The following is a 10,924-nucleotide window of genomic DNA, read 5'->3' as shown; positions in this document are numbered from 1 at the left end:
AGCCAGTGGCAGAGCGAGAGAGCCAGAGACCTGTGGGAACTGCACAGAGAAATAAATTACACACAATAAATTTATTTTTCAGAAGCAGGTTTAAGATTATATACAATTTTGTAAGATGCTCAAGAGTTGAGCAAAATTTGCAAGAAAAGTTTAAATTTATAAATGTAAAACTTAAAGTGCTGATAACTTTAAATAATACAAACTAGCACAGAGTACCTTTGAGAGTTACATAGTAGTGATTAGCTTAATAGTGATATTTTAAAAATATTTCTTGTTAAAAAAATTATAATAAAAATTATAATATATAAAAAATTGATTCAAAGTCTTTATTATGCATCAATAATATGTATATAAATATAAAAAAAAATATATAATATAATATATACTATACAAATATATACTATACAAATAATATAAATTGTTTTAATTGTTCTCTGGTTTATTAATCCTATGAAAACCAACACTGAAAACCTTTACGAACCCGTATCCAATGATTGGTTTTTAAATTCTATAGTTATATTAAATTTCTAAGAGGTTTCGTTCAGTGTTGAAGCGGGAACTGTGCACCCTGAACCGGTAACTCGAACCCTCCCGTTCGTTCTAGTGCGTCAACACAAAAGCTGGGGACGTGCATCTGTGTGTGTGCGAGAGCGAGAATGTGTGCGAGCATAAGTGAGGCTCTCAGCCCACGGTTGCTTGCACTTGGAGTACTTGGAGCACTGCCCCGCTGGGCCCCCAAACCCTCTCCCACCAACAGCCCCGATATCTAGCTTTTGGGAAAAAGTTCCCTTGTCTTTCGCTCTCGTAGACTTAGGAAGAGTTTGGCAAAACACAACTGTTGCTACTTTTTAGTTAGCGAGCTTTTTGTAACCGGTACACCTAAAGGGTATTACATAGTGCCAACGAGCAGAGAAAGGTATTAATAGGAGGAGATATACATATATAACTATATATACTAAGCCTTAACAGGCGAGCCTACATAAACAGAATTGCAGAATTATCTTTAAAGTAAAATATTCAATTTCAACCATCCTTCTATTTTGATTCGTAGCTTTCTTAGTTTAAGTTGTGGGTTGAATATGCTTAGAATATACCCTTTGTCTGGACACTCAGTTACTAGATTCCTTCTGTTGTTATTGTTTAGTTTTCGAACTACAACACACTATTCCCTTCTAGGGAAAACGATTACAAATTTTAACTATTAACCCCTTGTCATAGCTTTGAATTGTCTTAGGTTGACCCCCCCCTTTTCAGACCCCTGGGCGACCTCGGTAACCCAGGCAAACTACGCAGTTGCATCAGAAAACTTTAGCGTTGCATGTTGCGCAGACAACGACAGCAGCCACATTCACAGCAGAAGGAGAAGCAGGAGCAGTAGCTAGGACGAAGAGCAGCAACGTGCGTAACGGAATGTCAACTGCAAAGCTCGGCCATGCACGTGTCCTGGCAACAACAGGAACAACAACAAAAATGTAAGCAAGTCGAAGTTTGAATATCCTTGCAACTAAACCCAGGCGCTGTATAAACGATATTTGTAAGGCTGATGCTAACACTCGAAGATATGTTCTACAGTCTGAGAGAATAATCCTGCTAATTGCCGCGTTGCAAACTGCTTATCAAAACTGAAATACCCATAAAGGGTATTAATGGGGCAGCAGCAACAACATTAGCAGGATGAGCTTCTAGTTGCAACAACCAGGCGGGAATTCAAATGATGACGATGATGAGCGTTCAGTGGTGGTACCCTGGCCAAATCCAGGATACCGGGGGAGAGTGGAAGGGCAGGCAAGGATGGAATGAATCAGGGGAAAAATGAACAATAGAGCGAAGCCCCAAACCAGAGCACAAAAGAATTTTAGCTTGCCTTGTTAGCTTTTACGAAACTAATTTACGTTCGTTGGTATAGCTTGAAAAAAGTACTAAAAAGGCGAAAAATTGCTGATTGCATCGGAAATTACTCATACGCCAGGTGATCCCAATTTCTTCTTGCGTTGCCATGGGTTTCCTTTATTCCCAAAGGGCTTTTATTTATTCTCAGGGTTATTATCCCTAGATCGAAATATCTGGTAACAGTATTTTAAGTTAACTTTTGTAATCTGAGGCTCTATTTTCCTGGAATAAACTTTTCTCATTTGCCGAGTACATTTACGAAGGAACATGTGGAAAAGTACTGAAATGCTGACTGAGAAATTGAAATTGTTGCGAAATATCCTTTTTTGTCATACGCCAGCTGGGGACAGGACAAGACCATCAATGGGACTTCTTTTAACATGTGCAGCTGCCCTGGTATGGCTTCATCCTCCCCGACGGATAAACTGTTCATTGTCGGTACGGGCAGGTTACCTCGCACCACAATTTATCATCCACCATTTGCAGGCTCCCAGGTCGGTTGCAGTGGCTCTTTCACCGAACTGCCGGGCGCAGGTTTCATTCTTTCGTTCAACACGTCACCAAGGACTTGAGGGGCATCCTTTGTGCAATCAGCAGCAGTTCCACCACCCCCACTATCTCTCGCCGTTGTGTTTGTGTTGATGCCTCGCTACATTACACGATTGCCGGGCCGTGAATTGCAGCTTGTTAGGGAAGATTGCGAAAAGAATGTTATTCTGTATGATTTTCCCTTGGAGTATTTTTAGACAAGTTACATGGACGCCAGACAACATGTAACAGCTCAATTTTCCAGAGAAAGGCATCCCTTCGGCCCCTCTGCATGATGACAATTGGAGCAATCCATCAGACTCCTATTTCTGACAACTGGCTATGAAATCGATTTACTTGGCGAGTGATTCAGACAGGCCGACAGAGGTCGGACTGGAGCTGCTGATGGCTGCATGTGTATACATTTAAATGAATAATCATTGCACACATTAAGCTTGACATAAATCTGATAAATACCAAAATGCTCACATACATACACTCGAGGCTAGAGACAGACCCTCTTTTGCATTCATAGAATGTGCAACAACTGAGCTTTTTCCCCGGCTCCTGTAAGGAGATTACGCTGCCCAAGCCACAGTCAGCCCACAAAGCAAATCTCTGGCGAATAGAGTGTGTCACAGATTTCCCAGTCCTCTGCCCAATCACCAAGATCATACGATGCAATCACAGACATTTAGTTGTGCAAATAGATGGACATTTTTCGAAATAATTAAACTAATGAAGGAGTTTGATACTCCCAAATTTGATTTTCCATTTTCTCGGCAAACGTAAGTATAAATGTTTCTTGATTTATTATTAGATATAGTTAAAATAATTTAATTACCAACGGCTGCCGACGAATATCATAGAATATTTACTTTAAAGCTTTGCTTACCCTTTTTACCCACTCCATATAATGCCCAACTCGAAGGGTTAACGTCCAGTATATGTACATTAAGTGTGTTGCTTTAGGATAGCCTGCGTGTGCCCCTTACATCCGACCCCTTCACCCTATTTTCTTTCCCTTTGTGATTTGATTGCCCCTGTTCGTGGACTTTACTGACTTTACTAATACAAGTTAAACAAATATGTCAATCACACGGACCGTTGGATCCTTTTGGCCGCCAATCCCAAACACACACTCAACGAATTGCATGACCGTTAAGGAAATAATATTTAATATAATTTAAAGTGCATTCAATACACAGGCAGGGGCTTAAGTACTCTTAGAGGAAAATGTACAAATACTATTGATTGATTTGAGAATGCCAAGGTCTTTTTACTTGGAGTGTGAATTATTTAGTGTTTTTATAGTTTTGTTTATATATTATATGAATGAAAATTATATAAATATTACAAAATTTCAGCTATATCATTCGTCTGCATTTCCCTATGACCATTGTAAGAGTACTAGAGCCCCGTTGTATCCAGACCAGACAGAAACTTACTTACTTACTTTTATGTCCACTTGCTATACCCTTGCAGGTTATTATTATTTTAAAGTTTATATATTCTTCTCGGGATTAACAGCCGCGTCGATATATTCCATCATCTGGATGAAACTATTAAAATAGACTGGTAATAATAGACTGGTTACAGATAGTAGGGGAGAGTTGGGATAGGTGAACCACTTTTTTTATTAACATTATTATGTCTAAACAATTCGACGTAAGGGTCTGCTGTATATAGAAATCTAAAAGAGCCCACATTCCTTGGAATATTAAGTATTATGCAAAAATACTATCTTTTGTTTTGTAAAGTTTATTTGCTTTCCAAATTTAGTGTAGTGGTTAATCTATCCCCTATCCCCACTCTCCCCTATATATGTCGGAAAGGTTTCGATCGAACCACTATATTAGGAAAATGAATACGAAAATAGTGATATAAATCTTATTTTTGAAAACTCCTTCAAAGAATATGATATAACATAGTTCTTTATACACATACACCACTTTTCTGCAAAGGTATACAAACTTCGGCTTAGCCAAACTTCCTTTATTGTTTTTTGTAATTTGTTGCTGCTTTTGACTATTGTTTATTTTTAGTCAGAATGGCGGGCACACGCATACTTATGCCGACATGTAAGTGACGGGTTTCGTGCCTATCAGAGCGTCCGAGTGAGTGAGTGTGTATACGGCGGCTGTCAACGACAGGACGGAATGGTGCCAAGAGGGGGGAGAACGACAGCAGTTCGAAGGACCTCGTCCTTATTTGTTTGTTTACCTGCGGGTATCACGGACAGACGCGGGGACCCCTCAGCTGCACAGCCTGACGTCAACCGAGTCGTATTAATTCCTTTCATACGTAGCTTTCAAATTGTAAATATTGCCTTTTGTCTGATTGATTGCACCCAACTGACCTCTTGCCTCCCGTCCCGTCTGCCCCTTAACCAGGGCCCTTCGACCACCCCTGGCATATATGCCGACAAATTAACTCGCATAAATATTTATGTAAAGCAGGAGGAACCTTTGAAGTCAACCGGCGGGAGAATCGGCTGTGAAAGTGCTGGCCTCAGCACACGGACCCTCCCCAACGCAACAGGGCGGGCAGTTCAGGTAGAGGGCCAGAATACACAATGAGAACGATTATTTTTAATATGTATAGAAAAATGTTTATGACAATATCGATATTGTAGAGAATATTTATATTATTATACATTTTGGGACTATATTTTAAGGAGCCAAATTTATTTCATTTTATTATCATTTACACAGAAATAACCATCCCTTTAAAGGTGTCCACAAATATGCCTCACAATGTAATCGAAATTGATCCGAGTTCAAACCTTCTAGTGAACGGCTAAATTTGTATTTGTTTTTCTGAACTAGCCACAGAGTAACAGAGCTCCATGACGATTAAGAAATACCCATTAAACTGCAAAATTTCTTAAGTGTACTCGGGAACTGTTCCGCTTTATCGAACCGTGGGGCGGGCACTGCAGCTGTAGGCTTAATTAAATGGGGACTGGCGTTGGCGCAGGCAGGCAAAGAGCGAGTGCTTTGAGCAACCTGATTCCAGGACTCCAGGATCTCACCCAATATGCCGTCATAAACAAGTTGAACCACTCCATACGATGGCGGAGCCTTAGCCACATTTATGGCTGCCATAACATTCACCTCGTTAGGGCCAGGAATTAAGCTCCGGTCGGGACTCATTTGTCCGGCGACTTAGGAGCAAAAACCCCTTTTGGCTTGGCAGCAAAAATTGACTAATATTCCTGATATATTTCAAGCCGTAAATCCCCAAGAAGAGAGCTAGCGGCGAATGTCACATTCGAGATAGAGATTCTCTTTTGGGAAACCATTTAATTTATGTTCCTTTCGCCGCAGCAAGAGCTGCTGGCGGAGGGGAAATGGCAAACAGAGTAACGTAAACAAATATTAATCACTCTTAATGAATTTGATGTCAGGCATGAATATTATTATACAACTTTAGCGCGCAAAGTACGAACGCTGACAGATAGCGGGCGCAATCCGCTCTGATTAAAACTGCCGCCAGTCTCAGTCGCTGACTCAGTCCGGGACACAATAATGAGAATATATATATATAAATGGATCCTGGCGCAAAGTCGGCTTCACTGGCTCCCTCGGCATTCATAAAAGTAAATTGTAAATTATGTAAGCGAAACTTTCTTTCTCCGGTTTTTACGCCGCGCTCCGCAATAAAAGTTCCACTTTCATCAGGCTTCATTTACGTCTTTCAGAGTCTCCTAGAATTCCAATTCGCAAAGTTGGAATAATTGTTTTGAACTGAACTTAAGTGAACTGGACTAATTTTCAAGCGAGAAATTAAACTTTTTCTTTCGCCATTCTCCTTTTTTTCCTCGGCTCTGCCGTGAAGTGCTGCAATTTGTGCCAGGTGAATCTGACCAGGTGCAAGAGCAGACTGGACAATGGGATAGAACAGAAATCGATAAACAGTTCATTGGTAGTATAGAAATTCATTTGTTTCAAGCCGAATATAGTAGGAAATATAATACATGAGTTTATCAGTGGGCTAATTATTACGTAAATGACATCGAAAAGTGCCTTCTTGGTATTTTGGTACCTCGTTTAATATATTGCATTCTTTTAGACGCCTGTTTTAGGGTCCTTAAATTAGGAGTGACTTTTATTTAAAGCCCCAGACCCCTAACTTATAACATTCAATGCAATCTTGCAAAGAGTGCACATTATTACATAGAGGAACAGGAAATTAGTGTGATTTATTCCCGAACCGCTGTCCCATTGTCCACAGTCCTTGCCACTAGCCCGACTAAAGGACTCCGGCTGTGTTACGACTTAGAGACAACTTAATCTTTGCGCCCAGATCGGGATTGAAAAATGGCTTGATGCGGCGTTAAAAAGATTTGGTCGCATTAAGCATGGTCGTTTATCTGCCACTTGCCTCACACCGACAGGAGGAGTCACTCGCACCCTCACACACACACCACACACTCCACACACTCAAGCATTCTGAAAGCCAACACGTGTGTGTTAGTGTGTTTGTGCCAGTGCCTGAGGCTTGTGTTTGCCTAATACGCTTCAACTTCTTTGCCCGAAAGCCAAAACACTGGCAAACACTGCCAGTCGGCGCACAGAGGAGACCAGGAGCCATAAATAGGCACGGGGACCAGGCAGGGATCGGCATGTCAAAGGCACGTGCAACGCAACATAAACAATTCCACACATGCACGCACAGAAAAATGTCAATACAAATTGAATTTTCAAATCAAAAGTATCACAACCTTGGGAACCCTACTCTGTATTACAAATCAAATAATAATAGCAGTAAAAAGAATCATTTCTATTGTAGTAAATATAAATATTTGTATATATAAATATATTATTGAAAATTATAAATTGCTCCTAACATCTGTGATTCTCCTGAATACGTTCTTTTTCGTTGTATCAAAATCCTTATCAGAATGACCTCTAATTTTCCCATGTGCATCCCCCACACATATACCGTTGCGAATGGCTCTGTTGAACTAACCGGCGGCTTTCCATTTTTTTTCCCAACCGCTCACCAACACACAGAAATTTCTTTGCCATTGGCCAGGTTCAGCTCCTTGTGGTGCTCACCAATGTGGCCATGTTCGCAATATTTTCCCACTTTTATCCTTCGAATTTTTTCGCTTTTAACGTTGTTCCGTCGTGGTCTGGCCCATTTTGCCCCGCTGCCACCGAGTAGAGCCGCAGGGGGTGCCACAGTGGCAGTAACACACGACCCTCGCTGCGTATACGTAATGTCAAAACTATCGATGGCGAATTTACACCACGTTGTGAACACATTTTTTGCCGCAGTCCCAGTCGCGTTCGCAATTGCTGTTCTTGTTGTCCCGTTAGTTGTTGCATCTGTTGGTCATATTTGTAGATAGGTCCCACTGCATACCCTGTAATGTGTCACTAGTCGTTGGTAAAGGCAATAATAGTAAAACTGTTAAATATTGAATTTAAAAGTAAAAAGTTTTAAGACGTTATTCGCTGAGAATATCAAAAGGATGTTTAAAAAATATATGAATTTGGGTAATAAACCTCAACAACTCTTACCTTAATATATTCTTTTAATAAGGACACTGAAGAATAAATTCGCTTTCTTAGTTTAAAAACAGTTTCCCTAGAATGAGAAAATTAAATTTTAACATTTAATTTAAAATTTATAAATATCAAAGGAAATTCTTATAAATATTTCTTATAATAATAATATGTAGCTTATTCACTTAGATATTACAAATTGTAATATTAGGTCTATAGGGAATTTCTATCGTCCATTAAGTCTTCATTCTAGAAGCGAGGAGACCTCTTTCCTTCCATCGCATATTTCACTATATTTTCATTTTAGCGCTTTCACACATTCTCACACAGAGCGTAAGTATGCACACACACATACAATAACAAATACACTCGCGCCCGAACAATGGTCGCACTTCCTGTTTCCGCTTTGTTGGCGGAGGGCTATGGACGGGGCGCGTAAAGTGAGGGCACGGACGACACTGTGGGGGTCAAGGGATAAATTTGCATAAATTTTCCGTACATTTCGCACAGAAGGCAAATTGCATTTTCAGCATAACACGTACTCCATTCTACTTACACCAACACTCGCACGCACAACCTCGAACTGAACCCCATTTCCTCACACTCACCTCCCCCCTTGAACCAAGAGGTAGGCCGTGTTTTCCCAGCGCCATCGCCATCGTCATCGCCATCCTCCTCGCATCGTCAGGAGCTTCATCCTTATCCTGGCGGCGCTCTATTCGCCTGTGTTAGTTTAAGGCATGCAAATGTTACGAAAATTGCTTTTTACTTCCCATCATGCAGGTGAATGAGTTCACCTTCCCCCGATTCCCTTCCCCTCCGCAGCCGCAGGTAAGTTAAGTGTTTGCCTCGAAGTTGTTACTGCAAAATTACCTTTTGTTGTAATTTCTGGGCTCGGCCGCACTATGGACACAGCTTTTCAAAAACTTACAATCAATGATGGATTTATTCATATTCACAAAGAACCAATGTCCAGATATGTAACAGCTTTTGTGCTGCAAATCAAGTTTGTTTATTACTGGAATTTTTCTAGGCTTTATTTTATTTTCAATCGCTAAAAATTAATAATAATTGAGAGAAAAATAGCTGCTCTGGGATATACATAATTAATTACTCATCAATTTTGCAATTCAAAGACTTGCTTAATTAATGGTAATTGTAGTTAAGTGGTTAGCTCAATAAACTATAAAGCCAATTAAATGTTAAATAATTATTCAATGATCCAATATGCTGAAATAAATTCCTCCCCCTCTGGTTGGAAATATTTCTTTTTTGAAAGCTAACTAATAAAATATTGACCAACGTTTTTAATATACCACTGTGTAGTTATTTATTTGTAAGGAATCCACCTCAAGTAAGAATTTACTATCAACTGAAATGCCTTTCCTTTATGCTTTCGGAATCGTTTTCAGCAATAACAAATTGAGGCTCGAAAAGCAAGTATTTTTGCCATTGTCCTGAGGTGGTCTTTTCGGCTCGAAGGGAGAGTGCTGTTAAATGATGTGTTGTGGACCAATTTAAGACCAACTCTGTGTCTCCGAAATTTTCTCTCGGTTGCAGGACATGCTCTTATTTGGTTTATTTGCTCTAAAACATTTAAAACAGATTTATGCAGCAAATTGAAGGAAAAACATTTAATTCCTCGGACCTCAGACCTCAGACCACTCTTGCCACTGTCCTTTTACAAAGTGTTTTCGGGTTGTGCTGCCAAAAAATATTAAATGCAATGTCAAGCAAAACACGAGAAGAAAAAACAAGAAACGAGTTGCGAGAACTCGAATAATATTATGCATACAAAATAACTTGGTTTCTCTAATGGCTGAATTTTAAAATGCATGGGCGACCCAACCCCTTCCCTGTTGCGACTGGCGGCTCCTGCGAGCATGTTTGTGTTATGGGCGGTGCTTTGTGAACTGTTGAAGTTTATTTTGCCAGATTTAAATATGTATGAGTTGAAGATGAAGCATTTATGGCAACACAACGCAACACAACACGGCACACAGTGGCAGATAGAATGCTCGGTATGTGTCTGGAATATTTATGCGGGTTCCGGGCGGGCAAGCCGGCCCTTTGCCTTTCTCTATAAACAATTTCCTCCGAAGCCTGCAAGTATTTTCGGCACTCTCAGCAATTTTCCCACTGGCAAGTGACTGACTAATGTAACTTACGTGTACCCTCCTCCTCTCGTTTCCAGACCTTTCGGCCCTCCCATGCGTTCGCCAAGATGCCCCAATAATGCAAAGCATTTGTACCAGACAAGGCCGTTCCATTAGCTGGCCGGGATTCGTGGCGGCGTTGCCGGGTATCTCCGCCATCAAGTGGGGAGGAAGGTGGCATTTTTTGCGGCTCGCTGAGTTAGCCTAGCTCTGTGCCATTTGTTTTATGTTGCTAACTCAATTTATGAATACCACTCATGAATCATGGGGATTTTGAACCGTTCTTGTGGGCTTCTCCAAGAGCGGGTAAATGTGAAAGAAAGGTTATTAAGATAAAAGAGAATTTTGTAAATGCCTTTTTGGGCTTATAGCACTGCAGAGTTATGGCCCATTTCGAGTTGGTTGAGTCGAATTAAATCATAAAGTACCTATGCTTTTTTGGAAAGGAAAAAAAATCATATTATTTATAAAATTAAATATATATAAACATATCCTTTTCAACGTTAAAAGTGTATTATATTAAATCTCATCCGTCAATTTGTCTTTTCAACAGGAGAGCTAATCTTAAACCCAGTTTGATCGATCTAAGCCATATCCAGTTCCATGCCCACTTCGCACCGAACTCAAATATTCGAAAAGGAGCACGCTTACCCAGGTCTGTCCCGACCTCATCTCGTATGCATCGTCCTGTTGGCTTGTCCTTCGCATGTATCTTATTAACAGAATTGATGTGTTTGCTTATTTACTTAATGTCGGAGGGTATATGTTTCTCCTCCAGGCCCCCATTCAGCCAGTTGATTTTCCCTGCAAGGACTCACTTGCCGGCAACGTGTC

Source organism: Drosophila kikkawai, chromosome 3R, assembly GCF_030179895.1.
Source record: "Drosophila kikkawai strain 14028-0561.14 chromosome 3R, DkikHiC1v2, whole genome shotgun sequence".
Classification (NCBI taxonomy): Eukaryota; Metazoa; Arthropoda; class Insecta; order Diptera; family Drosophilidae; genus Drosophila; species Drosophila kikkawai.
This window is presented reverse-complemented; position numbering follows the sequence as displayed.